Genomic DNA, 14,277 nt, shown 5'->3' with positions numbered 1-14,277 from the left:
CAGACACCTAACAAATTCAAAGGTGTAGTGGCTTGTCCATATCACATGAACTATATCAACATTTGACTTCAGTGATTTTGAGAAACCATGGGAAACCTAAACCTGTAGTATGGCTGGATAGATTTCAACCATTTTCCTTCTGAATATGACTCCAGTGCCGTAAGTATATATAAAGGGGAGGAAGGGGACAGATGTGACATAACAAAAGGGTATTAGAGAAAAAGCTCACAACAGCAGATATATGTGGACTGCTGATCACCAAACTAAAAGTGGACAAGCCACCCACTTTGCAACACATCAAAATCTCCCAATTACACAGGGGCCCAGATATGTGTATCTCTCACCTCAACAGGGGCCCACACACACACACACACACACACACACACACACACACACCTATGCCCCGTATTGGGCAATACCCAGATCTTGCAGTTTTAGTTGGAGGTGACTTTAACCTACCAATATAGACTGGAACGTCTACGGCAATTAGTCTGACTTCTGAACGCATTTTCCAAAAACTAACTTGAACAACTAGTTAGGCAACTCACATGCAACAGGAATATTTTAGGCCTTGTAGCCACAAACAGGTCAGACCTTATCAACAGTATCAGTATAGTAACAGGACTTAGAAATCACGTCATCGTCATAAAGATGATCGTTACCAAAGTTAATAAATCTGCCAAGAAGGCCAAGAGCGAGTTTAAATTAGAAAAATCAGATAAGAAGTTGTTAGCACCCCACTTAGAAAATGAATAGACATCATTTAGCTACCGTATGAGGGACACAGAGGGATTACGGGCAAAGTTTACACCAATTGTAAATCACACTCCGGTGGTGTATGTGCCTGGTGGATTAAGGATGGAACTGGCCCTCTGTGAGCTAATAATCAAATTTGGAAAATGCTGAGGAATTTCCTTGAGACAGAAACTCTTCTGTCCACAAATCAGCACTGATTTAGAAAACATCGCTTGTGCAAAACTCTGCTTGCCCTTTTCTCAAATGGACAGCAGGCTGATTCCATATTACTCTATTTCCGGAAAGCATTCGACGTGGCATCCCACTGTACATTGCAGACAAAGGTCTGAGCATATGGTTTAGGTTCACAGATTTGTGAGTGGCTCCACCACCTTTTAAGTAATAGAACCCAGTATGCAGTCCTCAATGGCAAGTGTTCATGAAAGACGAGAGTATTGTCAGGGACAAGGGTATTGTTAGAAGTCTCTCTGGTAAGTGTGATAGGACCACTTTATTCTCTGCATATATAAATGACCTGGTGGACAGGCTGAACAGCAATTTATGGCTGTTTTCTGATGATGCTGTGGTGTGCAGGAAAGTGTCACTGTTGAGTGACTGTAGGAATATGCAAGATGACAAAATTTCTAGTTGGTGTGATGAATGTCAGCTCTAAATGTAGCAAAATCAAAGTAAATGCAGGTGTGTATGAAAAACAGCCCTGCACATTCAAATACAGCATTAGTAGGGTGCAACTTGACAGTCACTTTAATTAAATATTTAGGCATCACAATGCAAAGTGATATTTTAATGAGGTCAGGTTGGCAGTAGGGAAGACGAATGCCCAACTTAGTTTTATTGAGATAATTTAGGGAAAGCGTAGCTCTTCCATGGAATCATCATCTGGTCAGATTAATGGAAGACACTGAAGCAATTCAGAGGCAGGCTGCTTGGGTTACGTGATTTATTTTCTAAAATTTCTCACCTCAAAAACAACTGTTTTCTTCTAATTGACAAGATGGTGATTGACTGCAACTTTGGTGTAACGTATGACATTCACCTCACACATATCTAAAAAGACAGCTCTTAAGGATAAATCCCACATGATATCGCTGCTTATAAATGATTACTGAAAAAATGTTAGATGGGTAGAAGAACAATGATACAGTATGCAAGCACCTAGACTATATGTGTGCAGTACAGTTTGTAAGTTTGTGAACTGGAGATTCACTAACCCCAGTGCAGACAATCTTGGTCTGCTCTCATGTTCTATAAATTGCACATTTTAAAATACTAAATGCTTCAGGGACAAAGTGCCTTGAGGAAGAAATAATAGATTCTAAGCAAAAACAAGGACTGAAAACTGAAGTTAATTTTTAAAATTTATAACAGGTCTTTCAAAGTTCAGGCAGGTTGTAAATAACACATTAAGAATATACGTAGGGGTAAGTGGCAGACTTTTCAATTGAAAACTGAAAACCAGTATTGTCTGGCCACTCCAACAAATGGTGTGGTCATGCTGCAAGGCATGAAGGACTAAACACTAAAAAAGTTGATGACAAGTAAAGAACACTAAAGAAGTCCACTTACCGTGGATGTAGTACTACTACTTGCAGCTATTGCAAACATCATCACACTACCTTGATGGGCACAGTTCTCTTGTTCGAAGCAGTCAGATGAGACATCACCAACTTGATAACTAAAATTATGTGAGAAGAGGAAGCTTGGTGAAATAAAAAACAACAAAAAAACCTAACTAAAAATAAAAAATGGAAAAAATAAAAAAAATTAAAGGAAGTCATCACCAGAGTTCCATACATCTGGCTGCCAGAGAACACTGTCTTCCAATAGCAACTTTGATCTTCTCAAACGCAAAGAAAACACACATGTAGAAAAACTTCTTGTGCATTACTCGGCAAAGCGAACTGGTATCTCGTCTGTAGTCAGATCTAACTTGGTCATGTGACGAGGCACAGTTACTTTCTAATACAAAGTAGCACACATCGTTAATTCACAATGTGAGCGTGAATAGTAACAATAGGCGACTGTGGAAAAAACAGGAAGTTGCAACAACTTTCTGTTAACACCATTAGTTTTAGTGACAATGGAAATGAGAAAGGTGTGATAGGTGATGGAAGTTGCAAGTAAATGTTGGCAAGTAAGTCAATGGTGTGAAAATTACAGGAGGGGGGACACGATGCCAAGTGGAGCAAAATTTGAGGATAAGTAAGAGGCATGAAACACACATTTCGTTAAGGACGTAGAAAAATGTATTATCAGACAACAATTTCTGTGATATTATGAACATTATAAAGAAAAACGTATCTGCAAAAACTTCACAGGTCTTGTAACAGAGAACTGGACTTACAGGCTAACAAAGAAACTAAAAAAGCTGCTCTGTTTACGTAAGATCTGATTTTAAAAGGTGACCCCAATAAACAAGTAATTAAACGTAGAATAACAGGAAAACTTTGGACTATCATGTAAAAATATGTAGAGAAAAAGAAAGTTAAGCTTTTCACAAAGGAGCACCAACCTTCTCTACTTCATTTCACTGACAAACTTTTACAACAAAATGGCTCCTCACCTACTGCTGATATACCATCTAGATCTAAACCCTATACAACTGGTCTGGAATTTGGGGAGAATCAGATCAGTAGCTGTAATATGTCAAGCATCTTGCTCTCTAACCCAAAACAATAATGGCCGACACTTTTTCTGCTTATAAATAAACATCATGTGTCAACCCACCTTGTGCAAGCCTTTCAACACACTAATACTTCGGTGACTTGTACGTCAGTTTTGCTACTTTTATATTAACATAGCTTTTCAATTACCCTCACAAGGGCACAACCTTTCCATCAGAAAAATATTTGCATTGGTTGCCGGGAACCGAACCTGGAATGCTGGCAATACTGGCGAAAAACACTAACCACTACACCATGTAGTCACTTTGGTTTTGCTGATCTGATAATACTTTTTACTTTTGTTGTGGCATTAGAAGACTTGAAATACTATGTTATCACGCCAAAAAAGTGTGTGATCACTACTGGAGGGGAGATACTATGATGGACAAAGGAACAAAACATTATATAAACGGTTGGCACAAATTCTAACAAGGAGTCAGCATTATCATTCGCAAATGAAACAGCAGACGAAGAATCAATAGACACTACTGTGAAAAACAGTGACACCATTGGGAAAGAAAGATTTACGGATACTGGAAGCGAAATGTGAACAGCAAAGGTGAGTACACTGTACGTTCCATTTTTGTTCTTCTAAACAAGCACTTCATCAACAATGAAGGCCTATAGTGCATTGTAGTAATCCACTTAGACGAGTACTGGAGTATACTCTATTGCTACCCCTTACCTCCCTGCTTTTTGGCGTAAACACGATACTGCTGCAACCCTGGGCAGATAACCAGTTCGCTTTGCCGTCTAATAACTATCTGCAGCGGTGTCCAAAAATCAATGCAGGATTAATATTAGACAAGGAGAAATTATCTTCACTTAGCAAAGAGTGGTGATGGTACAAATGAAAATTTGTTTTGTAGATGTTATGTAACAGTGAAAGTCAAGTGCCAAATATCTATAACATAATTTTGTTGATATGGGTTTATAAAGTAATTTTGAGTGTTTTTTGTTCAGATGGATTAGCTAGACTAATGAGCTTTCATAAAAGACTTTGTGTCTGGTAGAAAACTTACAACCTTGCTCTTGCACTCTCCTTAAGTCAATGTGAAACACAAAGTGACAAATACTGCTAATCATCAAACTAACATTGAAAATCCTTCTCACTAATAATGAAGGGATGGGGTGAGGGATGATGACTACTAAATTTGATAAGTACTTCCTGGAAGGCAACAGATCTCTTTCCTTGTAAATGATGGAGGATTACAGTACAATTTCCTACCAACGACGTCGTTTGAGACAGCAGAACTACTTCTGGCTTGTAAGCCATATGGCAATTACTGAGTTTTGGAATTTTACAAAGTAAAGTTACACGAACCTAAAAATTCGGAAAGGCAATCAGAAGGGCTATTTTCAATGGAATCATCTTTGCATCTGTTTAAGTAATTTACAGAAACAACAGAAAAGTTAAATCTGTGTAGCTGAATGGGGACTTATCCACTGCATTCCTGCCTGCATTTCTATTCACACTTGTTAAGTGAATATCTTCACACATCATTCTTACCTTGTCAGGGCCATTGTGATCTCGCTGCCAAATATCTTTAGCATATAGCTGTAGTGAGAGGGATGGGGAGAAAACTATGGAAGAATAGTGTGTGAAAGAGAAGAGTTACTTTATAATGCAGCAAAAAACTTACCAGCTTTGATACACTCCTGGTGAGTGGCCTTGCATTTAGGTTCTCTCTGCCTTTCTTCTGCTTTTTTACAGGTGACTTGCGATCTGTAAATAAAATTTATTTTCAATTGAAACCTATTTGTTGATGTATAATTTAACTTAAGGGGAGTTTGAACGCCCTATACCGACAATGTTAAATTTAGTGACTTTGCTTCCATGTATTTCAAGAGTCACTGCAGCCACTGACGTGAAACTTTTACGGGATAATAAACTGTATGCTCTGAGGCTACTGAACTACAATAATTGCATTTCTGCCACTACTTTCGGAAATAAAATTTTTTAACTATACGGTTAGAATTTTGTGTACTTTTTTGTACGTTATCCTGAATAATTTTAATTATATATAATATTATGTTGTTCTTTTAGTTCAGTAGACTCAGGATATGTCATATTACTCCCTGAAAATTTGAATACTCTACTCGAAGTGGTTTCTGAAATTTAGCGAAAATGCAACAAAAAATGTAAATTTTCAGGAGCAGCTTCTAAAGTTTCAAAAGACTGTAACTCAATATATGCTTAATTTTTTATTTTTAGTCACTCAGAAGCACCCTGCACCATACTGTGTACCATTCTCTTGATCTTTTTCGAAGTTTTTTCTTTTCTTCCTTCTGGACTCCTTAGTGGCCAACTATGCTGCATACTCTGTTTTATCAATGCGAACTTTGTCCATCCGTTAAAGTTCTCTGCTGCAGTTTGCTCCAGGAGCAATTCCCATATGCTGCAGCTCTTTCACCCTACTAATGTTGCCATCACTGACCCCCCCCCCCCCCCCCCCACACTAGTGTCATCATTCCAACATCATCACTGACCCCCCCCCACTCTAGTGTCATCATTCCAACAAAAACACTTTTTGGTAAGAGAGTCCATATAAGATCACTGAACGATTCATTGGGATTTTGAATCTGACCATGCAGACACTTCTTCAGTAATTCAGGATTTGCCATGTCTCTGTAAATAGGTTTTATGATATCCATTACTGCTGTTGAGATAGCCTGTTTATATGTGTGAACTGTTTGAGTACTGAGCATTGCGGTAATTGCACCCTGAATCAGGTCCAGAAGGGCAAAGGTGGTGTACTGGCTTTTCATCAGTTGACAGTCTGTGGAAGAAGGTAGCCCATACTGCCTGCTTAACTTTCAACAAATCCTCAGTATTACTTCTAATGGCCATCCCATAATACTGATGTGGTTCATCAATCATTTTGCCTGTAGCCTGCCTCTTATGGTTTTACCATCAGAAAGTTTCTTGTCTCTCAAACTTTGTTTCAACTTCCTCAACCTGGTGCCCATCCTCTTCTGGACATGGCCAACAGTGTTAACGTTTATAACACAGCAATCCACAGCCTTCTATATAAAAAATTACCAATTTTATTAGATCTTGAAGTAATGCATGTGAAAATTTTAACATTTTCAACCGGTGTAGATTATATTTAAAAATAAATAAATAAAATACTTCCCATGTGAGTTTATAAGTGATATATATACATCATTTTATTCAGAAAACTGCAAATTTTATAATGAGATAAAAATCCGAAAATGTGGAAAGTTGTTTTTTTTTTCTCCCCCCCCCCCCCCCCCCTTGTTCTAACTCCCATTAAGTTGTACATTACAAACATATTTTACAGTACTCAAATATGAAACACACAGTTATTTTGAAACATGATCACTTCTGCCTATGGCTTGGAAGATTATTTAGCTTTGGATTTCAAATCACTGCCTTCAACAATTTAAAAAAAAATTTAATTGTGCTTATGATCTGGATATTGTGATTCTATGACTACTGACTATTCATAAATGAGTCAATATTCATCAGCAGGCTATTGTACACAAGAATTAATTGACATCATTTGTTTTAATGGGCAAAGTTTAAAACCAAGTTACTTCAAAGATTTAGTTTATAACTGCAATAAATTTAAACAAACACAATAACACCCCCCCCCCCCCCCACACACACACACACACACAAACAAACCAATGCATTTGATCTATGAAGATTCCAGTTTTTTTTATTCTCTTATTAATGAAACTCATTTCAAAGTCTGAATAAAACTTGTTTACAGCATAAAAGCATTTTCATTTGTAGATACTTCATTCTTCTAAACCATTTTTTTAGGTTAAAGAAAAATCACATGGGGGCCAAATCTAGAAAGCAGGTTGATCAAGAACTGTTTTGAAACCTGAGTAATTAGCTTTTGGCACTGTAATGGCTGATTTGTTAATGGGTGCAATGTTATGAAGCAAGAACAAGTTTTTGCATGCTAATTTGCTCTCTTCTGTTTAAACACACTATACAAACAAATGAAAAGTTTTGTTTAAATAGGTAAAGTTATGGTTTTACTATTTCCTAAAAAGTTAATAATGACGACACCCTATGGGCATAAAAAGCCTTCAATACTTTCTGCATGGACCATTTGCATAGTTTTCCTGTTATGGTTTCACTGATCCAATGTTGTGGGTGTAGTCTAGTCCCAAGGATGTAAAACAGAAATCATGTGTAATTTACATTAAAATAATGGTAGGAAAGGGTTTTAAGATTACACTTCACCTTATACACATCTAATTTTGAATTTTTTAAAGTGTTTTTAGCATCGTCCAACAAATTTGACAATTCAATTCAGAATGATAGGTGCACCTATTTACATTTGTTCAATCCTGACATGATTGTTTTCTATCCTAAAACTATGCATTTTATTAACCATTTGTTCAGAAGAAACCTCATTACATGTCTACAACATGATAAATCTTCAGTGCTGGTGCACGGTCTTCCTCAACTTTTCCCAACTGAGTTTTTATCTGGTCTGCATCTGAAGTCACTTTGATACCCTAAGTTGTGGCAATGTTGAACGTTGCTTGGAGAAAGGGTCACATGGGCACCAAGGAGAATATTTCACAGAAGATATTACTATCTCCTGTGAAGAAGAAAACATGATTGGGATTTAATGTCTTGTAAATGATGAGGTACTGAGAGACAGAGCACAAGCTCTGATTGCGAAAAGATGGAGAAGGAAATCTGCTGTCCTTCACAAATAAACAATTTCACATTTGCCCAACATGATTTAGGGACACCATGGAAAATCTAAATTTTGATCAATGATGGGTGTGTAACTCTACTCAGTCTTAATACAAATCTGGTGTCTTATAATTGCCCATAAGTGCCTGAATCATTCAATGAGCTTTTCTGCTCAAACTGTGTCAGAAATAACAGCAGAAGGGCATTCATTAGCTTTCACCAACTGTAAGAAGAACAAAATTTACTACAATGTTCTGACTATGATAATAGTATGTGACAGATCCATTTCCATGAGCTTGTTGTGATCTGAAAACCTGTGGTTGAGAGAGCTTTCATTGCATAGGGTCTTACACTCTAACAAAAACTCTGTGCCTCTTTACGAATATCTTAATTTTTGCCTTTTCTGTATGCCTGTTGTCACACCCAGTTTACCAATTGATTTGCATACAAAAGTAATGTTCAGAGAATATTCACATCAGTCTGGTGTCATAAACAGATACAAACAGCAAACCCACTCAGACAGAAATCCCATTTACCCTAGTAAATCCAACATGTATATGAATTTTAAGAACATCCCGCAGCTGCATGCAAAAGGTGGTTCACCTTAATAGTCATTCTCAACATTAGCAAATTTCTTACCTTGAAACAGGATTTTCTTATTGATTTTTGATATCGACAGATAGTCACATATTCTATTACCTTCAGCATACTTCATTTCAGTGATATAGTGAACAATGGCTACTGTATTTGGCCAGACTAACAGAGAAAGTATTTGCTATTCTGAGTATAAATTCTTCTCAAAAGTACGAACTACAAAGAAAAATAATGTTATTAAAAAAATAAGTGTATAACTATTTTAAAGGACTTACTGTTCTCTAACACTCTGCTCTGTCTTCTACACTTTGGTGGAGGCGGCCCTGCAATATTTGAAACACTTTACTAAACACACTTTATTTTTTTACATAGTAATAGTTACTTTTACTGGGATACTGTGGTCAGCTGTTGAAAAAGAGAGACTAGTCAAATCAATGAACTACAGTGGAACCTAGCTTCATGAGCACCTCTCAAAACGCGCAATTCACATAAAGACTTGCTTCACGAATGATGTATCGCTTAAAGAGTGATGATAATTTACTGTGACAACACCAGCTGTTCGTGCCCAGTGGGAGAAACGTTCAACAATATGAACAGCTTTCATTACCGGCAGCAGCGTATGAACAATGTCTTTAGTACGTACTGCAATCTGGGTTTAGCGCTCTTTTTGCTATCATCTTAGTGCAGCTTGAGATCACATGTTTTTAAATCTTGTGTTCACTCGTCCCCGAAGGTAAAGCCGCAAGAACATGACCATAATAGAAAGAAAATTACCTTAGAAATGAAACGTAAAAGCATTGAAAAATGTGAATGTAGTGTGAGCGTTGCTGATTTAGTGCAAACATACAACTGGTCTAGATCAACTATTTGCATGATCCTCCTCAAGAACATGGAGACAATTAAGGATACAGATGCTTCAAAGGAAGTGACAAAGAGTATGTAAACAAAGGTTTCATATTCTGGACAATGTCAAAAGGTTGCTCCTTATATGGATAAATGAAAAGCAATTGCAAGGTGACACTGCTAACGAGAAGATCGTTTATGAGAAGGTGAGAATGATTTTCGCTGACCTCTAAGACAACGCCAGGATCATCGCAGGCTGAAGAAGTGTTTAAGGGAAGCCGTGGGTGGTTCGAGAAGTTTAAGAGAAGAACTGGCATCTCCAGCATTTTGAGGCACAGGAGGCTGCCAGCTACGACACAAAGGCAGCAGAAAACTTCATCAGCAACTTCAAGATGCTCGTAGATTCTGAGAGTTATCTGTCGCAACAGGTTTCTAGCTGTGACGAGATGAGTCTATCATGGAAAAAAATGCAGAAGCGTATCTTTATAACAGCTCTGCTACTCCCATGTCTTGCTTGTTATGGACAACATTCCTGTCCATTCTCCAGGCCTGTAAGTCCACCTCCGTTACTGCAGCCTATGGACCAGTAGATTATTTCTAACTTTCAGAAGCTCTGCACTAAAGCACTCTCCGAGCAGTGCTTTGAGTTGACTACCAATCTCTATCTCAGAGAGTTTTGGAAATGTTACATCAACATCGTTGCCTGTGTCAATATGATTTAAAGGGCGTGGGAAGAGGTCACCAAGAAGACTCTTACTTCTGTTTGGAGTGAATTGTTGAATGTGACTCTAAGGCATTTGAATCAATGAATGTAGAGCCTGTAGTCAACAAGATTGTGTCTTTGGCCAGGGGCATGGGATTAGAAGTGGATAACAATGATATTGATGAGCTTGTAGAAGGTCACAGACAAGAAGTGACCATCAAAGAGTTATGGAGTTGCACAGCAAGAAGTTGTGGAGAGGAGTTCAGAGGAGGAGGAGGTAACAACAAAGCAGCAACCTTCTGGTGCAATAAGAGAAATGGTGAAAGCATGGGAATCATCACCCCAATAAAGCAGTGGCTAAGCGTGCTATAAATATATTTCACGATCATGCTGTGTTCACATTTTTGCAAATGTTGAAGTGTCGGCAGAAACAAATGACTATAGATAGCTCCCTAGTAAAAATGAATTAGTTATGTATTGTAATAAAATGCATAATACTGTACATATAATTTTCATTGAATAAATGGCCTGAATAGGATAAAACATGTAGTACTTTTTCTGTATGAAACACATTATCTTATTTTACATTAATTTATATGGGATAAACTGATTTGCTCAACGAATGTTTCAAACTATGAGTAAGATTCTGGAACGAATTACACTCGCTTCACGAAGTTCCACTGTATTGATGTCACAGAGATAGTAAGCAAAATAAATAAATAAAATAAAAATTAAGGTCATTTCTTTTTGTTTATTTCATTTCTCTTCTATTATCAATATACAGACAATCAATAAATGAGATAAGATAGGTATAGTTATTGTGTTAATTTTCTTGGTCAGAAATTTGATATCAATAAAACAATTTGTAATTTTGATTAGTCAGATTATGTCAAAACAAAATTATCTCAAGGAGCCTCTTAAAAAGGATGGTCATCTTACAAACATGGAAATATGGTAATTAAGTCTGGGTTGATACCAATAGTGTAGAAAGTTCAGGCAGAAGCACTGTTCTTTACAGTCTGTAAAAATCATGTGTACTTCAAAATTTGATCTCACTTATTTTGGGATTGACAAATCTTATTTGAAAGCATAAGAATAAATAACAGCCAACCAGTTGCGAAAGATAAAGTAATCTTTACCTAGGTTTCAATAGTTATAAAACTATCTTCTTCAGAAGATGGCAGTGTTAAATTGACATGGAGTATTATATCTTAGTCGTTTTTACAACCATCTACGTAACTCAGTTAACATATATAAAAACATAGCCCTGAGTACAGGGTTAGTCAGACACACAAATAAGAACATAGTGGCTAGAGAGCGTACGGCCGTACGCTCTCTAGCCACTATGTTCTTATTTGTGTGTCTGACTAACCCTGTACTCAGGGCTATGTTTTTATATATGTTAACTGAGTTACGTAGATGGTTGTAAAAACGACTAAGATATAATACTCCATGTCAATTTAACACTGCCATCTTCTGAAGAAGATAGTTTTATAACTATTGAAACCTAGGTAAAGATTACTTTATCTTTCGCAACTGGTTGGCTGTTATTTATTCTTATGACGTGGAACTGTTGCTGTAGCGCAGCTATGTTTAAAATACTTATTTGAAAGCCTTTTTTTTTTCATCTTTTCTGAAAATTATTCAAAAGTTATATTTATTCAAGATTATTAGCTTCTAAATTGACGTCCTTTCAAAATTTCAATGGTACTGTGTTTCACTCCTAAACTTTTTGATTCTAAAAATGCGGAACTTCCCTAGCATAACACATTACTTTATGAAATATAAAAATTTGAAAATTTGAGTTTTCAGAATATTCTTGATGGGCTTTTGCATACGTGATTGCATGCCAATACTTCCACAACACAAAACAGGAACATCAGTTGTAACTATTTAAGGATGTCCAACCAATGGTTAACGAAAATGACATATTTATCTAATCTGAATCTGTATTATATGTTTTTTCCGTCTTCTATGTTAATATTTAGAAGGTAATGGCTTTATATGTTAAAATTTTGTAATATCTGTCCTATGCACATCTCGAAATAGGTGTAGCGCGCACAGCCATAATCAGTCTGTAACCAGTCATCAATGATTGCATACCCTATGTAATGTTTCGTGTCAATCAGTAATATTTTCAAATCAGTAGGCAGCATACATTAAACCTGTACAAATGTTCCATTACTCAGTTGTTTAAAGCAAGTTTGCATCCATCAGCGACTGTATAGAGTTCTACGTAATCATCATCGATTATTGCCATTTGCATGTGAACTTGTCGACCGGTTATTGAAAAGTGTGAATATTAATCTACAGATGATCAGCACCATGAATCACAATATTACTAAACACGTATAAATGAGAAAATCTAACCCCACAATGTCTTGCGAAATTAAATTAAAAAAGAAAACCACTTGAATTTGTTTTTCAATCTGTGATTGGCTACTGATGTAAAGAAGACAAACAATGAGCACAAAAGCAGGTCAGTAAAGATCCACAATGAACAGCTTTAAAGTTTCCTGGCCAGAAGATAACTTGTGTATTTTGCTACTAACATTTCTTCACAGTACAGTAAGTAATTTCAATGAAAAAGATCTGTTCAATTTGTGAGCAATAATGGATACAAAGACTTACATAAACTTGGTCTGCTTAGCATCAAACCACTGAACTTGAAGAAATGATGGTAAGTTCAGTTGATTTTGTAGTATTGCCTGATGATAATCAAGATATTTTCATGCTGTGATAATGCATAGCAACATCCTACAATAATTCTAAGTATTAGCATGATGCTAGATGGCGGAATGAGCAGGTGAAATTCACATAGGTGATGGGTGTGGAACAATGAAATCTTGAAGTGAAATAGAGTCTCTCAGTTCTGGCAATAAATCACAAGATTTATTATTAAATGACAGGTCAGCAATGAAGTAATCTTACCCTATAGTTGCTGTTACATTACTTTTAGAGCACTAACTTGCTAGACATAGCATTATACAATATACAATTTACAAAAATATGATTACACCATGTTCTTGAGGTCTTATACTAAGTTTAGAACTGTTTTACCACAAGCCTTGCAAAGGGCCTTCATCTTGCCTCATAACATCAAAAAGACTTATTTTCTGTGTGCAAGTGTTTCACAAATGCACTGACTGCCCCACCTGTCGACTTAATGATGACAACTTATGGTTTACTGTCCCTGAATTTATTTCTGAAAAAATTCAGATCCATTATAAAAAAAATGAAGCTGGCTGATTGTCAGCTTCAATCTTAAATGCGACTCTAGTCCACTACTGAAAAAATTATCAAGCTCACCAGACAAACTACTACTTTGTAATATCCAAAGCAAAATGACAGTACTTTTCTGAATATGTTAACAAATCACTGTCTTCAATCACAAATCTTTAGTTTTTCTATTTAAACAGCTTATGTAGATAGATCAGGATGAAAATAATATTACAATGGAACACAGATACAACTAGAAATTTAAGTAGCATTTGACGTTGATTATAAAAATGACCTGTGTTTTACTAATGTAAACCCTTTAACTGCTCTGGACACGTTAATACGCGTGCCTTTGAACCTGTCCCTGTGTGCTCTGAACGTGTTTACACGTGCCACCAGTCCTCCTATGCATAGACACGTTCAGAGTACCAGGTAGGACTGGTACAAAGGCGCGCGCGTTGACACGTACAGAGCAGCTAAAGGGTTAATATATTTTTACAGTGCAAAGTACTTTTGTTGTCAATCCATTTTCAGCCAAACTACACACATAAAACAGTATGCAATATATTTTTACCAGTTTATGGCAGTTACTAAGTGTTGATTCCCTTGCCAACTTAAAATACCTGGTATACAATGATATAAAACAGCAGTAGTAAGAAACATATTTTGACTTCGTGCTTACCTTCATCTTCTTTAACAGCTCTACCAGGCGATTTCAAACAATATCTTGTTACCCGATTAACGGTAGTTGACTTCGAAGCTGGCCGTCCTCTACGACCTAGTATACAGTACAGTATAATTAATTTAAT

The 14,277-nt window shown here is 36.6% G+C and overlaps 1 protein-coding gene across 1 annotated transcript in view; it reads right to left on the bottom strand.

Annotated features, from left to right (window-relative positions):
- Window positions 1–14,277, bottom strand: part of LOC126260612 (uncharacterized) — a 469,680-nt gene that overhangs the window by 63,772 nt on the left and 391,631 nt on the right. The window contains exons 12-14 of the mRNA XM_049957948.1: window positions 14,151–14,246; window positions 8,979–9,026; window positions 5,063–5,145 (exon numbers count right to left, since the gene is read on the bottom strand). The gene's annotated coding sequence lies outside the window, so the exon portion shown is untranslated. The remainder of the gene's footprint in view (window positions 1–5,062; window positions 5,146–8,978; window positions 9,027–14,150; window positions 14,247–14,277) is intronic.

Source organism: Schistocerca nitens, chromosome 5, assembly GCF_023898315.1.
Source record: "Schistocerca nitens isolate TAMUIC-IGC-003100 chromosome 5, iqSchNite1.1, whole genome shotgun sequence".
Classification (NCBI taxonomy): Eukaryota; Metazoa; Arthropoda; class Insecta; order Orthoptera; family Acrididae; genus Schistocerca; species Schistocerca nitens.
The sequence above is the reverse complement of the archived record's forward strand: the minus strand, read 5'-3'. Positions and strand labels throughout refer to the sequence as shown.